The following is a 27,631-nucleotide window of genomic DNA, read 5'->3' on the forward strand; positions in this document are numbered from 1 at the left end:
AGAAAATGTAACTTTATGTTCCTTTTTTTCAGATGAAAATACTGATGAGAGATTAATGACACAGTAAATAAGTGGAAGAATACAGATTTTTATCCCAGATTTCTGGGTCTTGATCCAGTTCTGGAAATTTCCTATATTTTAGGAGTAAATTTCAGACCAGAGCCAAGCGGTTTAAAAGTTATTTATATGGACAATAAGTCAGGATTTTTGAAATGGAGGCCATTTAATGAATTGAGTGCAACTATACCACACAGTATAGCACACATTTCCTGTTAGAAATTAATGTCGGTAACCTAAAATATTTAGAACACTTGAATTTTATTGCTAGGATTTAGCAGCTTTCCGGTACCTATTGTCAAAAATATGAAGGCGATTCAGTAAGTATTTATTAAACTTTACTACAGTTTTAAGCAGTACTTCAAAGTAAGTATCATGATTCTCATTTTTTAAAGGCAAAAACTAAGAGTAATGGAGCTTAGGCAACTTGCTCAAGGTCAATAACCAACAAAAGGAATGCTTATATTTTTAACTCAAGTTTGTCTGACCCTAAAGTCCTACTCTTTCATAATCTTAGCCTGAAAAAAATTATTTACATGTTAAAAAATCGTTGGTCCTTTGAGGCCGTAATTTCACATCTTGGGCTGTTTTCTCGGAGAATCACAGTCACGTGCTATGATTTCACCACACAAATCTTTATCTCAATGCTGTTATAGTTGTCAAAAAATGCACTAACCCAATGACAAAAAAAGGGCTCAATTAAATTACCTGTGTTATATCCACATTGTGAGATAGTATGGCAGCCATTACAAATGTTGTAACAGAAAATCATTTACCAGCAAAACGACACTGCGACATGGCCTCGTTTTGGTGAACTCCATTTAACCCACAAAGTTCAGCGTCCTCACCCTCACCAGTGAACGCTTTTCATTCCAAATAAAGTTGGTCTGGCTCTCCTCTGTGCTCCCATAGGACTTCACAGGTGGCATATGGTAGTCAACTTCATTACCTGGGCATCTATCTTCCCCAACCGTGTAGCTATGAATTCCTCAAGGTTAGAGAATCAACTTTAATCACCTTTATTACATCACCCATCTCTAATACACTGGCTCACAGTTAATAGGTGGTATTCAATAAACATCTACTTAAAGAATCAATAAAGCAGTTGTTCTTCAGCGCACTGCATTCAATCCATTTAATGCTTTAAAAAAATCATGTAGAAAATACAACTTCTGTGGTTTAGTGGGGGAAATTGTCATGCTTTCTCACAATGAAAGGAAAAAAGCCCTGAAGTTTCAGGTACCCTTGGCACTATCTCTCTGTCTTGAAGATTGGAAAGGCCTATAGTCTAGGTTTAACTGTAACCCATTCACCACATGTAGGGTCTTGTCATGAATTGATTGCAAGGGTCTGGCAATGATCTCAGTTAATGCAAGGATTTTGATCTGAGATTTATACATTTCTATATGATACATCTGAATGAATAGGCTTCAGCAAGTACATCTCTTGAAATTATCTTTAAATATTTATAGATTTGGGTTGGAGAAAATTTTCATTTGGGTTTTCTGTAAATGGTATGGAAAACTCTGATGCAACTCTTTGACCAACCCAATATTTTGTGTATATGTCTGTTTTGTAAGGATAAGGGTTTTTTATTTTGTAATTAAAAAAAAAAAAGCCATTGGACCTACAAACTTTGGAGTCTACATTGTTCCCATCATATTATTTTGACCAAAAAAAAAAAAATTTTGACTTTTACATGTGTATTTCATTTACTAAGTCAAAAACTTTTTATTTTATTTTATTTTCAGTTTGAGACTGGGGTAAGTTGACCTTTTAACAAAGCTCATTAAAATGTAGTTAATGAAAGGCTTTGTTCATTATTCTTTCCTGGAGACTTGATAGTACAGCAGAAATAGTTCCAACAAGATTACAAGCATTCCTCTGGGAGTGAGAAAAGAGAATTGCTATTTGGAGTTCAGTGGGGATAAAGATCCCTTTCACCTTTGGCATCCCTACTGTCAATATTTTCAAGTTATCTAAAGAAAGTCAGAGAGCGGGTCATTGGGAAGAAAGTCAAACGGATAAGGGCCAGGGAAAGACAGAGAAGGGCACCAAAGCCAGTTTACAGAAATCTAAATCACAAGACTACCTTCAACTAATACTCTAAGAGTCTTCACACCTTCTTGAAGGCTACTGGCTGTGTATGTGTGTTTTGATGCAAAGGTATAGCCATATTATTTTTCATTGCCATATACTTTTGCCTAGCAGAAACATCACAAGCCATAACTTAATAATGTTGACAGGAGAAAATATCAAGTGTTCACCTCACTCTGCTCCTTCCAAACTCTGCTGAACTGGGATTGCAAGTAGAGTTGATGATTTGAGGTTTCAGGGGTACCATCACAGAATGCTCCTCACCACCACCACTGTCCGTCTTGGGATAATTCCAGTACAACACTACCAAGGAAGCCCATTCTCAGAGGCTGAAGACATATCAAAGAGGACTGGAGGGGTCCTAGGGCACTGAATTCATTAAGACATAGCAGGCATTATGTGGTCCCTCGCATGCGTTTTGGTATGTTTGACCTATATTTTCACTGAGATAACAGAGGGGTCTTAGAGGCTGTCTATAGGATCATGAAACATCGGCACCAACCTCAGAGATCATCTACTCCTGACCTGTGTTAAGTTGCTTGGATAAGGTGATGTCTTACTCATCAGCGTATGACAATAACAGTAATGATAATGTTTGCTGTGTACTTAGTCTGCACTGGGCACTGCTCTATGTGATTTACAAGTAGTAATTCACTGATTCTTCACAACAAGATCATGATGTCAGTCCTACTATTATTCCCTTTCCATCAATGAGGAAATCAGACACAGGAAGATGAAGCAACTTGTTCAAGGACATACAATTAGAAAAAAAAAAAAGTCCTTAGCATCTTAATTAATAGGGAATAATTATCTATAATGGAGAGATCCATAAGTAAGGATTTCTCTGTCCCTTCCTATTTAACATTATTTTTCTCTTTTTTGGAAGGGTATTGTATATCCCAAACCAACGATGATCACGTAAGAAATGAGTGTATTTTTCAAATCATTAAGTGTCCTCCCCGTGTGCAGACACACACACATAAACACTTCTACACACTTAAAAATACTTACAATCACAAGTTTTGTGGTTTTTTTTAAAATCCTTTCACCAATGAAAACCAAATGATTTGAATGGAGTAAAATAAAGATTCACATTTCCCATCCCATCCAATTCATACACAAAGAATTCCTGGTATGAAAAATCCTTCTTTTCACCTCTAATCAAGGAATAAACACAACTAAACCAATACCTTGAAATTCCAGGACAATTCAAATAATTTAATAATTAATAAAGTCATTTCTTACTTTCCTCAGGAAAACAATAAACATTCACTGAGCAACAATTTGCTTTAGTATCTATGCACTGGGTATATACAACAAAGCAGATTACACCTCTGACTTCATGAACCTTTTTTTGGTAGTAAAGGTGATATTATTACTATATTACTGATGTTTTCTATTAGGTAAATACATTCTGTATTTATAAACTCTAGAAATTCATAAAGTTAAAGTCAGAACTATTTGAAAGAGTGAAATGAGACATTGTGACAAGCAAACTGAATTCAAAGTATCGAAGAACTGTAATCACATAATCCACTGATGCAAAGACAAGTTCTTAATATTATTGTCTATAGCTTAAAATCTCCTAAAGAGACCCATACCTAGCACAAAAGTCACAAACTCTGAATTTGAACTTGTTTCTTTGAAGGAACTCTACCTCTTACGATTCTGCCATCATGCATCCCCAGGTGCTCTAGTAAAAAAGTCTATCAGTTCCACACTCAGCAATATATTCTCTTTTGATGGTTCACAGCCAAGGGAAATCTCCCATGCTAACAGAGCCCCGAGTATCAAGATGGTGAATTATAGGGGCTAGAAATAGGTGGATAATGCAGATGTATTTTAAATGGCCAACTAAGAACAAAAGAAAAAAATTATGACAGGAGAAATATATACTATAGACTATAATACTATCTAAAATGGACATACAGGTAGTTATATCAAGTTCTTATTGCAAATCTTTCAAGACTGGGAAGACCCTGGCATCAGACTGTGATACTTGAATAATGCTTCCACCATGTAATAGCTAAGTGATAGGCAAGGATTCCTTTGATTGACGCGGATACCCAGTAGGCTAGGTTCTTCAGAGAGACAGCTGTCATCCCCGACTCCCTCAAAGAGCAGCATCTTTTGGAAATTAAAACCCAAAGATATGGAAACTGGCTACAACTGAGTACTTAAGCAGGCCTCCTGATCAAACGCTGATGAGACAGAACCCAACTGAAGGTCAATAACCTAAACAAAAGGCTTGGGTCCTGGACTCTGATCACACCAAAATATAAATCCTCTGTTAGAATGCTGAGGTTGACGATCACTGCTGGAAGCTACAATTCTGCTACATCACAGAACTATAACCACAAAGTTTGGACCTCAGGCCCAAACCATTCTAGAGGAAGGGCTGGTGTTCCCCCAACCATGAAGTTTATGAGCCCCGCAGCTCAAGACTGGGGCCCCTTTCAAGTCTGATGTCTTACTCACCCATTCCCTGTGCATCTGACATTGAGAAGCTGGCTTACCTGCTGCTGCTCTGGCTCTGGAAGTTTCTCCCCCAATCCAAGGTTGGTCTCGGCTGGTATGTGTGCTTCGCGGTCATTCACTCTTGATTACTTGACATCAGACGATCTTGGACAAGTTATGAATTCTCTGTGAGTCTCAGTATCCTCTTCATCAAATAGGGATAATGACAGTAAACACTTCATTTGGTTTCTGTGAGGATTAAATGAGATAATCTATGTCAAGTGTTTATCACAGCACCCACACATAGCAAACGTGCAAAAATGCTATTATTAGAATTTAGGATTTAATTCCACAGGATTTTTTAAATACAAATAAGGGAGTTTTTTTTTTTTTAATCACATCTCAAAAGGAACTAAAAGATAAACTCGAGAGTTTTCTTTAAGAGATTCAGAGAACACTTATTTCATAGTCTGTGACTCCATAATTGATGTGGTAAGGATTCTTTGACAATGAAGTGATTTTGAGTTTCAGATCAAATAAGGGAGGTTTATTTAAGAAGATATTTAAGCTTCTGTTCCTAACTAGTGCCTAGGAATCTGTTTGAACCTCTTGACAGATGAGAAATGGAGAAGTGGTATGAGAGAAAGCCCAAGTGACTATACTTTTTTCCTACACAATTATTTATTCATTTATTCACTCGTCTGTGTATTATTTCTTTTATGCAACAGTTATATATTGCAACACACAGTACTAAGCATCATGGTGTTATAAGAAGACAAAAATCAAGCCAACACTGACAAGCAAAAATTGGCGTGTCCAAGACATATTCTCCATATGCCAGCCTCCCAAAGAAGTCGTTGGCCTCCTGCAGATATTTGGAAATTAGCTCCAGCAAAATCCTTAAGCAATCAGCTCTAGTAAAATTCTGATGTTGCTGATGCAGCCACGTTCAAGTGTGACAAAGTGGGACACTGATCCTGTCAAGGAAGAAGTCTGTGTTCTCTTAACTATGGATGTCAAACTTGGCAGAATAAGACTTGGAGCTAAGACTATGCCGTACTTATAGCTGATGGATTCTGGCTTTTAATCATGGCTGGGGAGGGACTATTACTTAGCTAATTAGTTTCTTAAAAGCCTTCTGGTACTCTATGCTTAGATTTACTAGACTCCTGGGTGTGCCCTCCAGAGTACAGTGGGAAATGGAGAGCATGGACCTCTACTGTGGTGAATGCCTCCAATGTAATGTTCCTTCATCAGTCCTAGTATGCGAGCTTCCTGGGGTTTTGTCTAGGTTTGATTAGCACACTTGTTACTCTTATGAAGCCCATTACAAGAATGATCAAAAGACTCCTAAGTGTAGGAAACTAATCCAATTCACAGAAATAAGATGCCATGAGACAGTCTGTGCCATGTCCAGGGTGAATGGTTTACTTCCTCTACTGATAAACCTCTGGCTCTCTTGGAGGTGTTAAGCTGAAATCCAATCCTACACCTCTGACCATTTCCCTTCCACAAGAAGAGGGGTAGCTCTATTGTATAGGATGGGAGCACCTGTACCATCTGCTTTTGGAAGGTGAGAGGCAGGCTTTATTCCTGCTTGCAACTGTGTGTGTGTCGGCTGAGTTGCTTGAGGCATGTCCAACTCTTTGTGATCCTATGGACCATAGCCCGCTAGACTCCTCTGTCCATGGGATTTTCTAGGCAAAAATATTGGAGTGGGTTGCCATGCCCTCTTCCAGGGGATCTTCCTGACCCAAGGATCAGACCCATGTGTCTCATATCTCCTGCATTGGCAGAAAAGTTCTTAACCCAGTGAGCTACCTGGGAAACCCACTTGCAACTATACCTCTCACCACACAAGGTGCCAGAGGCGTTTTAGGGGGATGATAGGAAATCTGTTTTGGCCTTATGTACCAAGTGTGTTTCCCAACACAGCTTTTCTAGTAATAAAATTAAATATCTGAATTTCTAGGGAAGTCAAAACTTCCCTGTCCATTCTTTAATAGGTTCAGAATTTAAAGTAACATTTGCCTCAGTGTATCTTTTAAATCTCAACCATTTTTATTCAGATGTGAGTTTGAATCCCAATTGATATGAAAAGATTGAGTTCAGTCTCAAGATGCCGGTTCATTCATTTGTCGACGATAATATTATCAGTAACAGCTATCTCATTGGGTTGTATGGAGATTAACTGAGATCACATGCCTGACATATCATTCAGCTTGTATGATATTTGTGATATACAAAGAAGTCTAGGCAAAAAAAAAGAAAACTTTGTGAAATTAGGAAGGCAGGAGTTGAAACCTGATATTAGGAACTTTTAATATTTTTTCAAGTACTTTAAATATAGAAAATATTATTAAAAATTAGCAGATGACTCAAAAAAATTGAAACCTTCTTACAACCTGTGTTCATGCACTCCAGTCACCACGACACCACTTTTCAGAACAAAGAAATTAAGTGCCTGCTACAGCAGGATCAAAGGAGGACGTGTCAGAAATGGCTGTGGAAGTCACACCTCAGTCCCTGCCCCTCCCGTCCTCGCTCCGCATGTGTCATTTAAAATGCAATTCCCTCTGAATGGGCACAGAGCAGTTCTATTCCCAGACATGACTGCTTTTACTACTAGCAGCGGTTTAATGATTTTATGTCATCGCAATAATAGAAACATGACATTCAACTGTGACTACAGCTTGTGCGAGTCTATTTTTGGAAAACCGGTTTCGTAGAGGACATGAAAATGTGGAGTCTTGGTGCCTATTTATTTCCCAAAAGGCTGAGCCAGGAACTCTCACACCTCAGTCCCCTCCGTGGACCTTTCGTGCCTTTCTGAAATGAGTGTGGTGACTTGAGGTCTCAAACAATGATGCTTCACATACAAAAAACCCACTTTAGAGAAGGAGACTTGAGCCTGAATCTAATTTGCTCATTGGAGGGAACGTCCTTTATGGAGTATTTCGATGCCTGAGTCCTTATTCTTGAGAAGGACCAAGTTCACAAACAACAACAACAACAAAAATATATGCACTTGCTCAGTGGAAGAATTGCCTCAATCTTTCAGAGACAAATTTGAAGGTAAGAGTCATAAACACCCTCACCGTCCTTCACTCACAGGTCAGCACATGCATTCAACTTCTAAGCTCAGACAGGTGACTCTCTCTTGCTTAAGGCCAACTCTTCCACCTGGGTTCTTAATTCCTACCCCTACTGTCTTCTTTTGGGCTTCCCCAGTGGCACAGTTGTAAAGAATCTGCTTGCAGTGTTGGAGACACAGGAGACACGGATTCAGTCCCTGGGTGGGGAAGATCCCCTGGAGGAGGGCATAAAAATCCAATCCAGCATTCGTGCCTGGAAAATCCCATGGACAGAGGATCCTGGCGTGGTACAGACCATAGGGTCCCCAGGAGTCAGACACGACTGAGCATGCACACTGTCTCTTCTAGGACCTTGCTGCATCAGGGTCTACTTTGCTCCAACATTTCCACTTTCCCCCTTGCTATTGGGTCTCTCCTTTCAGTCTGTTAAATGCCAAAATCCTTACCGTTATACACACAGACACACACAGAGGCACGACCCTCTGTCTTCTTCTCCTCACTGACCCATTTTCCTTCACAATTGAACTATTTAAATTAGATCACATTTGCAGCCTCCTGTTTTTAAAATTCCTGTTTTCTCTCTTGCTTTTATAAATAAGTAGGCCATTTTTCCTTGCCTTCTTGTTTCAAACAAGATACTGCAAACTTTTCTTATCTGTCCTTCCCCCCCTTCAACCCTTGTCTGTATTCTTCTGCTGTTATTAATCTCCCCAAACTGCTCAGGAAAACTTCATCAATGACCTCATGAGAGTTAAATTCAGTGGTCAGTCTCAGTAATTTGAACATTTTGCTTGCATGTGATACAAACAATACCTCCTTTCCCTTTTTAAAAATTCTCCTCTCTTTGGTTTCATGCTGCTACATGAAATAAACTATTTTATGTCTACCAGTTACCATATATTTTCTCCAAATACTGTATCATGCACTTCACAATGTTAAAACAATACTGAAAGTTAGGGAATATTGTAATCATGTATACGTTTAAATAGCAAGCAATTGAAACCTAAAGAAACTGAATAGTTTTACTCAAGTTACATAGTATATGTAAGGAATGGGATAAGAACACAGCTTTATCTTACACCAGTGTATGTTTTACAATTTGTTAATATAATATTTAAAACATATAGGAATATACCGATCATTACAACTAGCAGATCTCATCTATCCACAGATTTAGCACATGTTAACATTTTGCTTAACAATTTGTATTGATTTATTTTTCCAGATATATTAGAAAAAGCTAAAGTCCAACTTGCAATTCTCCTCAATTTTACTCCCTTTTCTTCCAAGAGGAAACCATTATATTCTAGGGGGGCTCTAACATTTGTATCCATTTTTTTAATCCTACTATTAGATTGATACAAGCTTCCTTATTCCTCCCTCTTTTCCTTATCTGGATATAAAATATTCTTTCTTTTCCATTTGTGTTCACTCATACAAATATTGACCTCTAGTTAATGATTTATATGCTGATGTATTTCAAGGGAAGTACACTGATGTCTGCAACTTACTCCCAAATGCATCCCCAAAATAGTGATGAATGGAGGGATGAAAATTTTAAACATATATACTTAAGAGTTTATAGATAATCAATATGTTAATCACTTCTCAAACTAAATAAGGCTTTAGAGTATCTTTACACTACAGTTCTTCTTCTAATGTACCACATCAAGCTGTCTTGTTTGTGCCTGTAAAATACCTTGTCAAAATGACCAAAAATTAATAATATATCAGTCTTTGCTACAGTCCAAGTTTGGTTATATTTATATGTTTATCAAAATATTTCCTAGCCATCTCATCCTTATTTGGGGAGGAGAGGATTCAGTCTCTTCTTACTGATTTCCATGTTTGTTTTTTTTTTTGTTTTTTTTTTTTTTGGTGAAAGTCTATGAATTGTTGATTGTCACAGTATTTTTAAGAACATTGTAAAAATTTAAATTTCTTCCCCTGAATCATACTTTGACTAAGTATAGAATTCTAGGTTGACAAGTATATGCCATCCCCTCTTCAAAGTTATCATTCTATCATGACTGTGAGACGTCTTCAGTAATTCTAATTTTCATTCCTTTGATTGTAATAGATATTTCATCTTTGTCTGCTTTTAAAACTTTTTTTATGACTGTGTGAGTTTTAAAGTTTCAGGGCAATATATCTGCGTGTAGAATTGTTTTTGATCATCCTGTCAAGAATGTAGTATACTCAGTAATTCTAAAGGCTGATATCTCTTTTCAATCCAGGGAAATTCTGAGCCATTGTATCTTTTACTTTTCTTTATTCTCCTCTTCTAAAAATTCTGTTGTATGTTTTCTGTAGTATCTTATCTTATCTTCCTCATATCTTTACACCCATGGTGAGTGTCTAATTATTTAAACAGATCTATTTTCATGTTACTAATATTTACAATTATCCAAATCTTTACCAAATTATTTACTTACAACCTCCAAATCATACAACTCATGTGCTTCATAGCAAGATAGCAAGATAGGGATCCTTCTTCAAGTTTGATGCCTGTGGTTCTTTTTCTTTTTTGTATCTACTTAAACTTTTACACGTTTACTTCAATGTCTCCTCTGACTAGTTCTATTATTTCTTGTTCTAGGGTGTGAATTCTATTTGTTGAATTTTCTGATCCTCTTTAATTATGACTCCCTACATGTGACTTGAAATGTCTTAAGGAATCTTCATGGAGGTTTTATAGATTGAATTGTCTCCTCAAAAATTCCCAGTGTTGTTGAAGCCCTAATACCCAGTGTGACTGTATTTGGACAAAAGGTCTTTAAAGAGGTAATCAAGGTCAGACAATGCCATAAGGTTGGGATCCTGATTCCATGGAACCTGTGTTCTCATCAGAAGAAGAGGAGTTAACTGGAAAATGCACAGAGGAAGCCCTGAGTGAGGAGGACACAGTGGAAATGAAAGCACCAGCACGCCAAGAAGAGCAGCCTCACCAGAAACCAGCGCTGCTAACACCTTGATCTTGGACTTCCAGCCCCAAGAACTGTGACACAAAATATATACATGCTGTTTAAACCACACAGACTTTGGTCTCCTTCAGGAGCCCCAGTTAGCAGCAGACATCCGTGGAGTGCCAGCTCACATTCATCTCTTCATTGTTGTCATGGTTTCGGAGTTTATATTAGAACGTTGGTAAGTTCTCAACTTGCCATCCTCCCATCACATAAGGAATACAAATTTGGAACTCACAAATTTGCTTCAAGTGTTTCACATTGCCTGTTTCTAAAAAATGACTTGTTTTCACTCGTGGCTAGTGGTTAGAATTTTGTTTTTGAGGACATCGTAGGATACCTTCCTGTCTCAAAGGTCCTGTGGATAATACACATTCAGTCTCTTTGTGTAAGGAGCTCATGGTCTGGGATCCACTCTGAGGGTACTGAAACATCAGACCAGGAATTTAAGGTCTGTTTTCCAGTTCTGATAACTGGAAATTAGGGACATCTGATTACTAATCTTATCTTGAAAATTTATTTTCATTTTGCAACCTGATGAGTCCCTTTCTTGTTGTTTTTTTTTTTTTTTTAATTTACTAGGGTATAGTTGCTTCACAATATTGTGTTAGTTTCTGCTATCCAGTGAAGTGAATCAGCGATACAGATACATGTACTCCCTTCTTCCTAAGCCTCTCTCCCAGCCACCCCCCATTCCACCCCTCCAGGTCACCACAGAGCACCGAGATAAGCCCCCTGTGCTACAAAGAAGGTTCCCACTAGCTAGCTATTTTTATAAATGGGAGTATGTGTATGTCAATTCCAAACTCTCAATTCCAATCTCTCAACTCATCCCACCCCTTCTGCACCACCATGTCCACGTGGCCATTCTCTGCATCTGCATCTCTATTTCTGCCCTGCACATAGGTTCATCTGCACTGTTTTTCTAGATTCCACATACAAAATAAAATGGGCAGAAGACTTAAACAGACACTTCTCCAGATAATACATACAGATGGCCAAGAGGCACATGAAAAGATGCTCAGCAACACTAACTGTTAGAGAAATGTAGATCAAACTCCAATGAGGTATCTGTCACCTCACACGGTTCAGAATAGCCATCAACAACAAAAAAACTTTCTTGATTTTTACCATTTCAAAAATACTTGTTTCATGATTTGTTTGGAGTGGAAATAAAGTTCTTCTGTATCAGCTTAATTTCAGAGAATGACCTGATGTCTCTTATGTTCTTTGTACGTCACCACACCACCTTGCTTGCCCCATCATCTCTCTGACTACCTATTATAACATGCAAAATTGAACTTCTCTTTCTCTGCTTGACAGTGAGATATTTCAGAGGATCAATCTCCTCTTCTGATGTTCTTGTTGAACAAACTAGTCTACTTCCAATGTTATAAGTAACTGCTTTCTGCAAATTCCTATTTGACCTCTCAACTCCCACATGCCATCAAAAGGCAAATTCTAACCCCTCAGCCTTCCTAGCATTGCCATTTCACAACAACTACCATCACATTCCACTTCTTGTGGGATACAGCAGCCTCTCAGGATCTAAACTTGCACTGTTTAACGATTAGCTACAGTCATGCCCCCTACCATGTTTGTTCTTTTCACTTTCTTTTCATTCTTTTTTTTTTTTTTTTTAATAACTAATGCACACTCTTTAGATTTCTTCAGTGGATTTCCTTACCCTATGGAATAAAGTTCAAGCTCTTCAGTTCACAAAACCAAATCTTCATAATTGAGCCTTCGACTGCTGATCCAGAATTATTTTGCACAGGGATTCACACCCCCACTAAGAATTCCTGTTCAGTTAAGCCATTTGCAGTGTCTTTCCATGACTTGGCTTAAGCAATTTCCTCACCCTGAAATGATTTCTCCTTGGCCCCTCTCACCTGCTTCAATTCAACATCACTTTCTCAAAACTGTCAGTCTCTTTTACAACTAAAGTTGACCACATCCTCCTCTGTATCCCTGCCAAAAATACATATCCTTGGTACTTATTACAATCTTAAATCCACTGATATAATAATAGGCTTGTCTTCTACTCTGAAACTGAGATTATACAAGACATGGTTTCTCAATCTCAGTGGGATAAGCAATAGACCAGATAATTGTATGTTGTGTGGGTTGTTCTGTGAATTGTAGGATATTAAGCAGCATTCTTGACTTCTAACTACTAGATATTAGTAGTTGCCACCCTTCACCAGACATGACAACCAAAAACATCTCCAGACATTGTCAAATGTCTGAGGGATGAGGGGCGGGAGCATAATCATCCCTGGCTGAGAACCAATGGCTTAAGATAGAAACCACATTTCCAAAGTTCTGGGTTCAAGGTCATCACATGTATTCCAGAAGTACAAGTTGACAGAAAGAGCGCATAATGAATAAAAATATTTTAGTAATCAACAGACACACACATATATATATACACATGTACATGTGTATATATAGACAGATATATCTGTTAGTATAAGTTATACATTAGCTGAAATACATAAAATATTTGACTTGCAAATTATGTTTTTGAGTAATTCAGGGAGCTTAGGTTTAAATAATATTAGCAGGGCATAAAATGGACTATACACAAGCATTTCATAGTTAAGGACCAAATACCAACTAAGATACACAGTTAAGTAAGAACAATTAACAATTTTATGAATTGGCTGCCAGTTCAAATTTATTTTGCCAAGGCTAATGTTTACTTAAGTTGAAATGTCTGACAATTATAAGAGCTTTCATTGCATGAGCTTATGTTTGAATTTCAGCAACTCTACATTTAAATTGAGGCAATATAATCTCCTGGGCAATTGTCAAAACAAGTGACTACATTGACAAGGAATCTTGGAAATTAAAGTTGTGTGTGTGTATACACACATTATATATGCATATATATTCACATATGTACTATATGTATATACACACACATATAATATATACATACATAAATACATACATATACTTGGGCTTCCCAGGTGGCTCAGTGGTAAAGAATCAGCCTGAAAACACAGGAAACTCAGGAGTTGCAGGTTTGATCCCTCTGTTGGGAAGACTCCCTAGAGGAGGAAATGGCAACCCACTCCAGTATTCTTGCCTGGAAAATCCCAAGGGCAGAGAAGCCAGGCAGGTTACAGTCGATGGGGTTGCAAAGTGTCATGCATGACTTAGCAAATGAACACATGCACGCCAATACACACACACACACACACACACACACACACGTACACATTATGTTCCTCAACTGTTCTTCCTTTAGACATTTATTTAACAAATATTTAGAGAATACTTGGAATATACAAAATAATTAAAGAAAATAAAAAGATCCTTTTACTTCTACTGTGTGCTCAGTCACTCCTAGAGGAGGAGCTAATTCAAGCATGAAAACAATCTAAAGAAGTGGAACCAAAGCTTAAGAATGTTCAAGTGAAATAGCCATTCTTTTGATTTAGTAAAATCAAGGAAGAAATTATAGGCAACATGGCATTGAATTCTGGCCTTGAGGGGCAATTATTAATATCAAAAGTATTTATAATAATAACAAAAAAGAAAAGTATTAACATTAAATGTCAGTTGAGTCATTACCTTCATTTGAAAATTTTAGTTCTGAAAACTGCAATAATATGCAAAACCATGTGTTCTATACTTAAATAATAACATCAGGAAACATAATTTTGCATTCATTTTGAGTTACAGAAGACTCAGGTATAAAATATATTACATAAGGATCAAAGTCTGGAAGAAAACACATGGCAATTTAATAATTAGTTCTGGATTTCAGGATTGACAAGGGCAATATTACTTCTGTTTTTAGATACCTCAATATTTTAAATTTATCTCCCACATTTCTTCCATAGCTCTTTTATTCTTATAAAATATACATTAATATATTTATGCACAAATAAAATGCTATACAAAGTTTTGTTCTCTGATTCTATTCAGATTTTAGAATATATAAAGGCTTTCCTTTATTTACCATATATTCATATTATATTGACAGAAGTTTCAGATACCACAAGGGGGAAAACATTTTGCAAAATTTTATTTCCATACATGGTTAAATGGTTGTAGATTGTCATTTAGTAAATTGTGTAAATACAAGAAATCATAAATTTGAAATTTCTATGTTGAAAGTGTCATAGTATTCCCTCTAGCCCTTGATATTTACTTCTTTAAAAGCACTCAATCATCTACTTGCCAACCAAGATATCTGGAAAAATCAATTGCAAATTGTATCAGAAGATTCAAAGAACAGTAGGGATGTAGATCAAATATACAAAGCTTAAATCCCTCCTCTTCCATGAAGGCTTTGGTATAACTGGTGTCTATACTGATGTTAGGGTTTCCCTGGTGCCTCAGATGGTAAAGAATCTGCCTGCAATGCAGGAGACCCACGTTCGATCCCTGGGTTGGGAAGATTCCCTGGAGAAGGAAATGGCAACCCACTCCAGTATTCTTGCCTGGAGAATTTCAAGGACAGAAGGTCCTGGTGGGCTAAAATTCATGGGATTGCAGTCAGACACGACAGAGTGACTAACACAAAAATACTGATATTAGGCTTCCCAGGTGGCACTAGCCGTAAAGAACCAGCTTCTCAATGCAGGACATATATCAGACATGGGTTCAAGGCCTGGGTTGGGAAGATTCCTTGGAGGAAGAAACAACAACCCACTCCAGAGCTTTTGCCTGGAGAATTCCATGAATAGAGGACCCTAGAGGGCGACAGTCCCTGGGGTTGCAAAGAGTTAAACATGACTGAAGTGACTTAGCACATAGATACTGATATCACACTTATTGGGATGATTCATGTCATTACTATATTATATGGTATTATATGTGGAAATATTTGCCTTACAGGAGAATTTCTTAAATATCTAGATGAAATACTTTACTTTTTTGATTGAACACCCTTGGGAGCTGAAGGCATGTTTTGGTACTACCTAACAATAAGAATTACCAAATGTATAAATACTGAGTGCCTGGTAAACAGTAGACATCTAATAAATATTTTAAAGAATGTAATCAGAGAGAAAAGAATGGCTTACCAAAGTGACAAAAGTTAATAAAAGGCAGCAAAATATATTTGGTGGTCTCCGTGTAATCTGGAATTACAAATACACCAGCATGTCACAGACCTGAATTTATTCCTTTCTCCAGGATTCAGACCTTCTCAAAAAATTTCCCCAAGAGGCTTTTAATGTTGAAAAAGAATGGTTGATAAGTTGAACTCCATCTTTCCAAACACATACCACACCTAACAAGCCCCAGTCTTGAGACCTACATAATTGCTCTTCTTGTTGCATGAGTTGTAACCCCCTGATTATCACATTATTTGCCTTTATACATCCTTAAGTCTCTGCTCAAGGGTCACTATCTCAGAAAGTTATATTCTGGCTACTCTATTAAAAACAAAACCGCACATGGCTTCCCTGGGGGTGCAATAGTTAAGCATTCACCTTGTAATGCAGGGGACATGGGTTCAATCCCTTGTGCAGGAAAATCCCACATGCTGCAGGGCAACTAAGCCATGTGCCACAAGAGAAGCCAGCGCAGTGAGATGCCCGGGCACCACAGCTAGAGAGTAGGCCCTGCTCTTTGCAACTAGAGAGACACCACACACAGCAAGAAGACCCAGCATGGCCAAAACAATAAAAATAAATAACAAAAACAAATTAAAAAACACTCTCATTAATCTTTATCCACTTACTTTTCTTCTTTTTTATTAGGAAATGGATGTCTAACAATATCTGGTTCTTTATTTGTGATTTAGTTCTTTTCCTAAATTTATGCTACAGATAAATTGGACCATAAAGAAAGCTGAGTGCCAAGGAATTGAGGCTTTTGAGCTATGGTGGTAGAAAAGGCTCTTGAGAGTCCCTTGGACTGCAAGGAGATCCAACCAGTCCATCCTAAAGGAAATCAGTCCTGAATATTCATTGGAAGGACTGATGCTGAAGCTGAAGCTCCAATACTCTGCACACCTGATGCAAAGAACTGACTCATTGGAAAGACCCTGATGCTGGAAAGATTGAAGGCAGGAGGAGAAGGGGACGACAGGATGAGATGGTTGGATGGCATCACTGACTCGATGGACAGGAGTTTGAGCAAACTCCAGGAGATAGTGAAGGACAGGGAAGCCCGACATGCTGCAATCCATGGGGTTTCGAAGAGTTGGACACGACTGAGAGACTGAACTGACTGACTGACATGCTATAGAAGCCCAGGGCCCTGTCTTTTATACACTGTACATCTCACCCTCTTAGTATACCACCCAATATGCAGTGGGCCCTCAATAGATACATATTCAGTGATGAGGGAATGAATCAATGCATAAATTAATACAGTGGTAGCTTCACTAAATCATATTCAGATTTAAGGCATAGATTTTGATGAGTCCATTTTGACCCCCATATTGACATTCTTTATAATTTTAATTGCATTTCTTCACTGTTCTGTATTTCTACGTTATCTATATTTTTCCTTTTTTAAATTTTTAAATGTTTTGGACTACCTATAACTTCAAAAATTATAGCAACAGAAAACAATGTCTATGCATTATGTCTTAAATTATTTTTTTTCTGAAAATTCCCCTATATAACACTGTCTTAAATTGGGGGAATATTTAATTTTCAAGACATATTTTTGACACATTTATGTTTCTGGCTAGTATATTCTTATGACCTTTAGCAAAAGTCTTCATGAAACCACCTGTGTAAAAGAGAAGAAACTACTTTACCTTGCAGGTTTGTTGAAAGTATTTTTTCAGATAATGATTTCATGTAAAGCCCCTAACCTGATGATTCTCATCTATTATGCCATTACCACGCAGGCAATGTTGCCCTTCACTGTCAAGAACCATCCCTATAGTTAGGAAGGCAGTGACTGCCTGAGGACATGAAATTGAAAGATAGATTTGCCGGAACCAGTTTTTTTGTTTGTTTTCTGTTTGTTTGTTTTTCCCATGTGCTTCTTAGGTTTTACATCTTTATATTATTTCTAAGATTTGGAATCTGTGTGATGACTAGTATTAGAAATAGTAAACTTATGATTGAGTTTTTCCTTATCCTTTAAAATTTTATACTTGTTACCTGAGCTTTTCAATGGGTTTTTTACAATGGTCTTGATATTTACTATTCCTTGCATACCTTCGCATACTCTCCCCATGGAACCTTTGCACGGTTACCACTTCCTTTCCTTGGAATGTTCTTCTCAGAGAGCCAAATGGCTTGCTCCTTCATGACCTTGTGTTCTATTATCATGTCACTCTAACAATGAGAAAACTTAGCCAACTCCTCCATTTCTCAACCCAACACTTCTTTCTTCCCTTCCCTTCTCTTCTTTTTTTCTGCTGATCATTATAACAATCTGAAATATCACACACATTATCTATTTTTTGGGGGGCCTAATTTTCACCCATTCACATAACAGACAATAAGCTTCACGTAGATAAAGACTTGGTTCACTGTATGAGACTCGTTTAAATATTGTGTTCACAGTTTCTATGACAGTGCTAAAAACTTAAGAGGTTTTTTAATAATTTTTGAATGAATGAGAATATGGAATAAATGCTAGTTATGTACCAAGAATGAAAAACCAAATCTGTGACAAATGCAGACACCATCACTGCTCTCAGAGAGACTTCAATATGTTCCACAATTAGACATTTGACAATTACAAACATGATGGATTTACAGGCATTGATCCAAATATGCTAAATGACACTATGACCTCTCTAATTGAGGCTACCTTCCCCTAGATGTCAAGACCTGAGGTTTTCACATGAAATAAAGGTAAAAGTAAAAGACGTGAGAGAAAGGTAGAGAAAATGTTATTATTATTTTTTTTTTCTTTCTCAGCATTGGTGGGAGAAAAAAGAACCAAACAATCTGGTTAAGGATGCAAGAGGTTATAGATCAATTCATTCATATGCAAGATGGGAGAATATTTAATGAACAGATGAGCCTGTCAATAAAGAAATATGACAATTAGATACCCACATTTCTCTTGCAAATCAAAACTAAAATGAGATATCACTTCATACAGTCAGAAAGGCCATCATTAAAATGTCTACAAATAATTAATGCTAGAGAGTATGTGAAGAAAAAGGAACCCCCCCTACACTGTTCCTGGGAGTCTAGCTTAGTGCAGTCACTATGGAAAAGAGTATAGAGGTTCCTCTGAAAACTAAAAACAGAGTTATCATATGATCCAGCAATCCAACTCCTGGGCACATATCAGGAAAAAATTCTAATTAAAAAAGATACATGCACCCCCACCTTCACAGCAGCACTCTTTACAATGGCCAAGACATGGAAGCAACCCGAATGTCCATCGAAAGATTAACGGATAAAGAAGATGCAGGGATTGGGAATACATGTAAATCCATGGCTGATTCATATCAATGTATGACAAACCCACTGGAAAAAAAAAATAATAATAATTAAAAAAAAAAAAGAAGAAGAAGACGCAGTAATATAACCTGGCACTGTCAATCAACTTATCGATCCAATGATTCAGGTCACAAGGAGGGACTTCTAACCATTCTCAAAAACAACCCTATTCTCACTGCAGGGCTGCTTCTGGTTCCCAGACAACCTGCTCTCCTCTTTTCTGGGGAGTGCCCTTTCTGCTTTGTTTAATAAAACTCCTGATGCTTAAAACTGAAAAAGATAAGATACACACACATGTACGATGGACTATTACTCAGCCATAAAAATGAATGAAATAATGCCATTTGCAGCAATAGAGATGGGCCTAGAGATTATCATACTAAGTGAAGTAAGTCAGATAAAGACATATATCACTGGATATAACTTATATCTGGAATGTAAAAATATTAGGCAAATGAACTTACTTACAAAGCTGAAATAGACTCACATACAGAAAACAAACTTATGGTTATAAAAATGGACCGTGGTGGGGAAGGCAGAAATAAATTAGAACTTCGGGATTGACATCTACACATTACTATGCACATACTAGATTAACAAGGACCTACTGTGGAGCACGTGTTACTATAGTCAGTGTCTTATAATATAATGAAAAGAATCTGAAAAAGCTGAATCCCTTTGCTGTGAGTAACTTGAAATAACACAACATTGTAAATTAACTTTAAAAAAAGAAACCCACATTTCTTATAGGTGACCTCAGCAAGGTACTTAACTTTTCTTATATATCAATGTATTCACTGGCAAAATGAAGACAAACATAGAACCTCCCCCCATCATGCTTCTAAAATGATAACATAAGAACATTTAGGTAATACATTTAGCACAGTTCTTAAGCACATGTGCACTATTAGTGTTACCATTTAGTAAATTATTAATTTCATTTTTAGTTACCACCTGCTTCAAAAATGGATTTGAGGAAAATAAAAGAAAGGGCAAAATTAAAACTAGTGAAATTAAGATGAAAAATATGAGACAAGGGACAAAGGGTGATGAGGAAAATACTCCAGCTGCCTGTCCTATATCCATTTTCTCTTCTGTCTTTCTAGTGGAATGTGGGGCAATATGCCTGGTCCATTTCCAGGATCTCTTCTAAGTAGACGTGGCTATTTAACTAAGTGCTAGCCAATGGAATGGAAGTGGAATTTTCCAGATGCAACTTCTGGGAAGACACTTCTAAAACTGGGGACTGGCTCAGCTTAAATATGACTTTTACCTTTTAACCTACTACCTTCTTTCTGGAACACAGGCAAGTCAGTTGGAACTTTACCATCCATCTACTAACTATGTGTGCATGTGTGCTAAATTGCTTTAGTCGTTTCTGACTCTTTGTGACCCCATGGACTACAGCCCGCTGGGCTCATCTGTCCATTGGAATCTCCAGGCAAGAATACTGGAGAATACCAGTATCCAGAAGTTGCCATGCCATTCTCCAAGGGATCTTTCCAACCCAGAGATCAAGAGTGAGTCTCACTTCTCCTGCATTGGCATGTAGGCTTATTACCACTAGCGCCACCTGAGAAGCCCCCTGCTAACCATGAAAAGTGAAAGTGCAAGTTGCTGAGTCATGTTTGACTCTTTGCCACCCATGGACTGTAGCCTGCCAGACTACTCTATCCATGGAATTATCCAGGCAAGAATACTGGAGTGGGTTGCCAGTCCCTTCTCCAGGGGATTCCCCAAGCCAGGGATTTAACCCAGGTCTCCCACATTGTAGGCAGATTCTTTATCAGCTGAGCTACCAGGGAAACCTACTAACCATGGGGTGACCTCAAATATAGAAACCCTGAACTAAGAATATCATAGAAGATAGAAAGACGCTAAGTCTCTTATCAAGAAACTGTGTAACCTTAAACTGCCTCCCCCTGATTCCTCTTTAAGGGGAGTTTGGCAGCTTTTTGTTTAACCACTTTTTGAATCTCTGCTTGTCACACCCAAACAGAATTTTAACTAACAGAAGTGAGATGACTATTCCAAATAATGAGAAAAAAATGAGAAAAAAATCTAAGACAGTCTCTTGTACTTACACATAACTAAGCTGTTAACTAACATGTTAACATGTTAACTACCATGGGGACTGGAGGGAGACAGTGAAAAAGGATCCATGAAAATTACAAAGTTCTTAAGCACTAATACAAAAATAAAGTCCAAACCTAGGTATTGCTAAATTTATTCCATTCATTAGAATTTAAAAAAAACCCATTTCATATATTTTTATGTGGAACATAAATATTTATTGGTATATCTGTTTTGTGAAGCTATAAATCGATTCTCATATGTTTCTTAAAGTGAACTTTGACAAAAAATGTTAAATGTTATAGTCGGATGGTGAAAACATTTCTATGGAACAGGCAAGCACACATTGTTTTCTAAATGGATGACCTGATTTAGAAATAGAAATTAGAGAATGTAGAAGAAAGACTACTTGGTATAAATCTTACATTCTTCCAAAGTGAATCATGAAGCTAAGTAGCAATAATTTTGATATTAACAATTTTGTAAAGTACCTGAAACACAAGCAAAACCATTGAAGGCAGGAGAAGGGGGTGACAGAGGATGAGATGGTACGGACTAAATGCACCTGGACAGTGGAGGACAGGTGAGCCTGGCGTGCTGCACTCCCTGGGGTCACAGAGTCGGGCACGACATAGCAACTGAACAATAACAACAACAAATGTTTTAAGACTTAAATGCAAGTCACAGAGATCAGTACCCGAGAGCATGGAGGAGGCCGGTGTGTACACTTTCCAGAGTAAGAACCACCCTGTGCTCATCTTGACCAAAAAATAATTTTTATTAGGCTCATGTATACCAACTTATTAATAATTATCTATTATTGTTAGCTTGGGGAAGTACTGGAGAATCAGTGCTCAGGTATGGAACACTAAGATAAGAAACAGGCGAATCCAACTGTGCATCCAAATGATGTTCTACTAGTTAAGAAAGGGAGATTTTTTTGCAAGGAAAAGGTGTTCTTACTTAAATATGGAAAGCAAGGGAATTCAGAATAGAAAAGCTGACAGAGACAGGGCAGCCTCAGTTTACACGTCAGCTATGATATCTGCCTTATAAGTCTATTTACTTGGTAACTTAATGACATCCCTTAAACTAGTTACTGTAGCAACGGCCACATCAGGCCCCAAGACACAGCACATCTTCTAGCCAGAAACAGACGTACCGTCAATGTCTCCGAGGAGCCTTACCGTTTTGAGGAATGTTGGCGGTGTGAAGGAAAGGTGTGAGCCCTGATTCACTGTGATTTTTAAAACTTTCTACATTCTCCTGGGGTGTCAACACTGCCTTCAGTAATGTTTTCTCTCCTATTTATCACTTCAGCGTCTTTTTAAAAAAAGTTAATTACCTAAATATTAACTTTCTGCTAATGCTGCTAGAAACCTTCCCACAGATCAAACCCAACCTACCTTAACAATCCGGTTTTCAAAAAAAAAAAATTACCTCAAGAAATCCAGCGTTTAAAGTATTTTACATGGTATGACACAGGTCACGGTGTCAATCATTGTGATGCTTTGTTAAAATTGTAAATGTTTTGGTCCCAATTCAGACCAATTAATTTAGCATATTTGGGGTGAGATCTAGAAACTTGTATTTTGGGAAATTTAAAGTAGGGGTGTGTTTTTTATAAGACTTTGATTTCCTTACCTCTGTTACTTTGTTATGCTTTTCCTCACTTTAAATATCCCCGTCTTAATTCCAAGTACATAAATAGGACCAGCAAGTAATGTCTTAGCTCAACTGTCAGTTTCTCAAAAGATAATTGTCCATTTCTCACCAACAAATTACAAACACTGCTATTTTACTACTTCTCTAATTTTCCAAATTCCTACTTTATGTTAAAAAGTATGTCAGACATTAATATATACGTTAGGGATCTTCTCTCCCCCTGCATTCCCACTGGATTTCGTATGGCCTTTTATTCTACTAATAATTTGCTATAATACTGAGATTATGATGCTTCTTCAACTGCTTAGGCTTCTCTAAGGACAGAGATGAGGTCTATGCAATGCTTCTATCCAAGTGTCAGAAATATATAGTTGTCAATAAGTATATTTCATTACCATTAAAATTGTGTCCATATGAAACAACTAATCTTTTAAGTTAATAAAGGGCAGATAGTCATTTTTTTAAAAAATCAAAACTTAGACTATAAACATTTACATTATTTCAAAAGTGTGTCCTTGAAATCAGTCTTGTGTTGGCACAAATGAAAAAGAAAATAGACCACTTTAGGTTTTTGTATATCATGAGATTTGCAGGCTATTAGGCTAAATTAGCCCTGGTTGCTGAAAGGATGTCTTAGGTGACTGCAACTATCCCCAAGCATTACCATGTCTAATTCCTGATTCCATGCTTTGGGAGAAATAGAAAGAAATCAGAGAAGTCCAGACAGCCCCCATCACAGTGATAAAATGCTTTGATACCCCAGACTGTGAGAAAGATCAATCCAGTTAGAAACATATAGCCTGGAAAACCACAGATTCCTGAGAAGGAGGAAATATTTAAGGAGAGCAACACAGAGAAAGAGGCTATTATTCTTAATTGCATAACGGAATGCTGATTTTGAAAGCACCCTGGCTTTATATATGTGAGAATTTGCAGTGAATAAGACTATCCTCTCACTTCTGGGGAAAACTAGAATTAGTAGCCAAAAAAGAATTTCTTAAATGATGCTAGTGGGTAGCATGAAGGATGTCGCTGAGTGATTGGGATGTTTAGCATCCTGCTTTTCTTGGAAACAGTATAAGAAAATTGCAATATGCATGGAGTAATTATCGCAGGAAAGCCCTTGCATTAAACTGGGGGAGGGTGGGTACCAAAAAATGTTTAAATCTTTAAGAAACCACAGTAAAACATGGAACTTCATTCTCTTTAGGTTGGAAACAGTCTCAAAAATGGATGCATTGAGATCCACTGTCTGTCCCGTAACCCCTGGTAGGGACGCTAAGGGGGCCAGTATGTTGCCTAGAGAACCAAGGATTAAGTCATGAGAACTGGGTCTTTTCCCAGGGCATGTAAGGACTTTATTTTTCAATATATGGTAAGGTACCTTCATATAATTCACTTTTCTAAGCTACTAAATTGGTCTAATGATTATCCCAGTATCTTATGTTGATCGTGTTGAATGATGTTTCTTTAAAATGAGAAAGTACATGGGGGAATCCATTTTTTCCCCCAAATAAAGCATCACTTCAATGCCTATTTAATGAGAGTAGATTTCTGCAGCTACCCAGGATAAACAGACACTTCTCTAAAATCCACCATTTCCGGGAGCTCAAATCTTCCAAGAGGTGTTCTCCAGAATGACTGATTCATTCTTTAGAAGCAGTGACACTTTCCATAAAGGGCTGATCTTGAAAATGCCCATGCATCATGCTGAATTTGGACAAGAGGGATACAGAAAGATTGAGTCTAGGTATGTGGCCAGGTCAAAAGTAGGTGTATATGACAGAGTGGGGAAGTAAGAGAGGTAAAATATACGGGGAAAACTGACAGGTCAGTGGGGAGTCAGGAATCTGAGGACAAGAAACAATGGAAGGCTCAGAGAGTATGAGGGATAGGATATAAAAACTGGATAGGTCTGGGGAAGTCAAACATATTGCCAACTCCCTGCTTTCTTGCTCTAGAGGATGATCACGATAATAGAAGTGATGGTTGATTAGACTTTGCAGGGAAGCTTTATAGGCACCACTTTTCTTGGGCAGAGGGCTTCCTAAGTGGCTCAGTGATAAAGAATCCACCCATCAAGCAGGAGATGTGGGTTTGATCCTTGGTTGGCAAGACCCCTTGGAGAAGAAAATAGCAACCCACTCCAGTATTTTTGGCTGGAGAATTTCATGGACAGAAGAGCCTGACAGGCTACAGTCTGTGGAGCCCCAAAAGAGTCGGACACAACTTCGTGACGAAACAATGCCAAATAGTCTTGTTTGCTATCACGTTCTTTGGGCAGGACTCAGATGTGTTCCATCTCAGCTTTGTTCCTCTCTCTCTGCTCCTTTGACCTGATCTGTAGAAAGGATCTTTCCACCGGTAGAAATGGCCCCTGATTTTCTGTCCATACTCAGTGTGGTCACCGTCAGAGAAAGAGAGAATGAACCTCTTCACTTACTGAAGGAATTCCCCCAACAGTCCAGATTAAAGTCCCTCACAAACTTCTGTTTTGGCTCTGCTGCATCAATGCCCACCTTTGGTTAATAAGGAGAGAGGTGTTTCAGTGCATCTCAACTTTATCATTTTTCTTTGGCCAGCTCTCTCATGAATTGTCTAGTCTGAAAGTGTAATCATTTCTCCTTTCCAGAATCATTCCAGGGAGAAGTCTTTCTGATTTAACTCTCTAAGATGGAGTATTTTGCTTTCTTCAAGCCATCCCATTTAAGAGTATGACACTTTCAGGTTGATACAGTACCAGAATAAAAATAAGGACACCACTTTGATTTTTTACTTTTGATTTTTCTTTTTCCTTAGCCATACCTATAACTTCAGCTATTGAATTATTATCTCCAGGGTACAATCACTTTTTTAGGCTGAGTCTAAATCTTTCAAGCACTTCCTCTCACATTCTAGGTTTTTTTTTTTTCCTCTGTATGTACTTTCCACTTCCCTTTGCAGTTTTTCATGAGACAATCACACCCAGTTATTCTACAGGCATGCACTGGGTCATGAGCCATCTGTAGAGGGAAGCTGAAGGAATGTGGGATACGCAGCGCCTACCTATAAAATGCAGAAAAACCTGAAGGGTCAGATGCCTCATGTATTAAGCCCTCAGATACCTTGTATATTTATTAATACTCGTCAAGTATATCACTAAGAAGCAAGTAAAATAATAGAAATTATCAATTAATAAGCAACACAGAAGTAATTTTTTGATCATGTATAAGGTGTTAATGCTCTATCTATCTTTGTACCATCTTTCTCTTTATTACCTTATCCTTGAGCTTAAAAATCACCTTGGGAACTAAGTATGTACCACTATTCCTGCTTTATAGGTGATGTATTTGGGATAAACTGCTATTAACGTAGCATTCCAATTTCAATTATGGTAACAAGCTATACCTAGTATAGCATACACTACTATGTAGATATTAATATATATTTGATCAATTCGTGGTATGAGTAATGCTATTTTTTCATTATATACATAGCTAACTATCTTGGTTTTTCTTATACATAATACTCTAGATGAGTTTAACAATGGGTCTTGTGAAGGAACAAAATAAACCTGCCCCTTGTTTCAGAAAATAAAAGCATATTCTGTCAAAAATTATGGCTCTGCGCTGGCCTCAAAAGTACCTATTCTCAACCAACAACATTGATGTCAAATCCCTTTGATACTCTGCTTAACTGTGCTTCTTGAATATTTCTTAAACTCATGTAAAATTATCCTTTAGCTCATGACTCGGTGATCCTTTAATATCCTGATACACAGGTACTTTCAAAGCCACTCACCATAAAAGGAGAAAAACAAAAACATCTCTCTTTAGATTTAATCATTTGACTCCTTTTAACAGTTTCCACGTGCAATATCTTGCTTAAGCTAAAAGAGAAACTGTCAGAACAGAAACATATTTCAGTAAATATTTTCACCTCTTGGGTTATTTTATTTTTCAAGTTAAAGGGTAAAATCACAGGTGTAATTGCCATCTGTGGCAGATAATCTCACTGTGTATTAATATCCTTTCCTTCCTTAAGACCAAAAGACTCATTTTCAGCTAGGCCCATTGGTGCCTGAGTACGAAAATAACAGTCCTCTCTCTCTCTTCTTCACTGCTACGTGTGACCATACGGCAAAGATATCACACGCATTCGACTCCCTTAAACCAACCCTGAAGGTCAGTGGGGACCTGTCTTTCTTAACTGTTTTTTACATTATGCTTCCTGGACGTGGATGTAATGGCTGGAATTCTAGCAACCATCTTGGGCCACAAGGATCAGAAGCACAGCCTAGAGATGATGGCTCAAGGTACCAGAGAAAGACAGAACTTCTGAAAGAACTGGGAGAGTTGCTTTATCAGCACAGGACTGCTGATATTTGGATTTAAATTTTGATGATTAATGTATATGTCATAACAACCCTGCAAGGTAAGCATGAATATCTCTATTTTAGAGAAAAGGATACAAAGTTTCAGGGATTCCAAGTGATTGACAGAAGGACACAATAAAATCCAAGGTTTAGAATCACATTTCCTAGGATAGCTCCAGATTGTTTTCTATTGAATAATGGTTCCTATCAATTTGCCTATTTACCAACCTAGAGGGGACTCTACTTAATGAGACACACTCAGTTTATAGTCAGGTTATGAAAGAAGAATAGATAATTCCATTAACAGGGCAAATTAGATGATTCTAAAGATTTAGTGTACTTCATTTCATGTCAGCATGTTACTTTTAAGAAACCCTTCTATTATATTATTTTTAAAAAAGGAGAATAATTTTTAAAAAGAACACTTTTAAAATATCAAGCATTTAACATTCTTAACTACCTGGGAACTTGTAAACCTGG

The 27,631-nt window shown here is 37.5% G+C and overlaps 1 protein-coding gene across 2 annotated transcripts in view; it reads right to left on the minus strand.

The window, feature by feature from the left end:
- Nucleotides 1-27,631, minus strand: part of LRRC4C (leucine rich repeat containing 4C) — a 1,342,213-nt gene that overhangs the window by 1,073,716 nt on the left and 240,866 nt on the right. For both annotated transcript variants that reach the window (XM_043482208.1, XM_043482206.1), the window contains exon 2: nt 4,671-4,860. The gene's annotated coding sequence lies outside the window, so the exon portion shown is untranslated. The remainder of the gene's footprint in view (nt 1-4,670; nt 4,861-27,631) is intronic.

Source organism: Cervus canadensis, chromosome 11 (assembly GCF_019320065.1).
Source record: "Cervus canadensis isolate Bull #8, Minnesota chromosome 11, ASM1932006v1, whole genome shotgun sequence".
Lineage (NCBI taxonomy): Eukaryota > Metazoa > Chordata > Mammalia > Artiodactyla > Cervidae > Cervus > Cervus canadensis.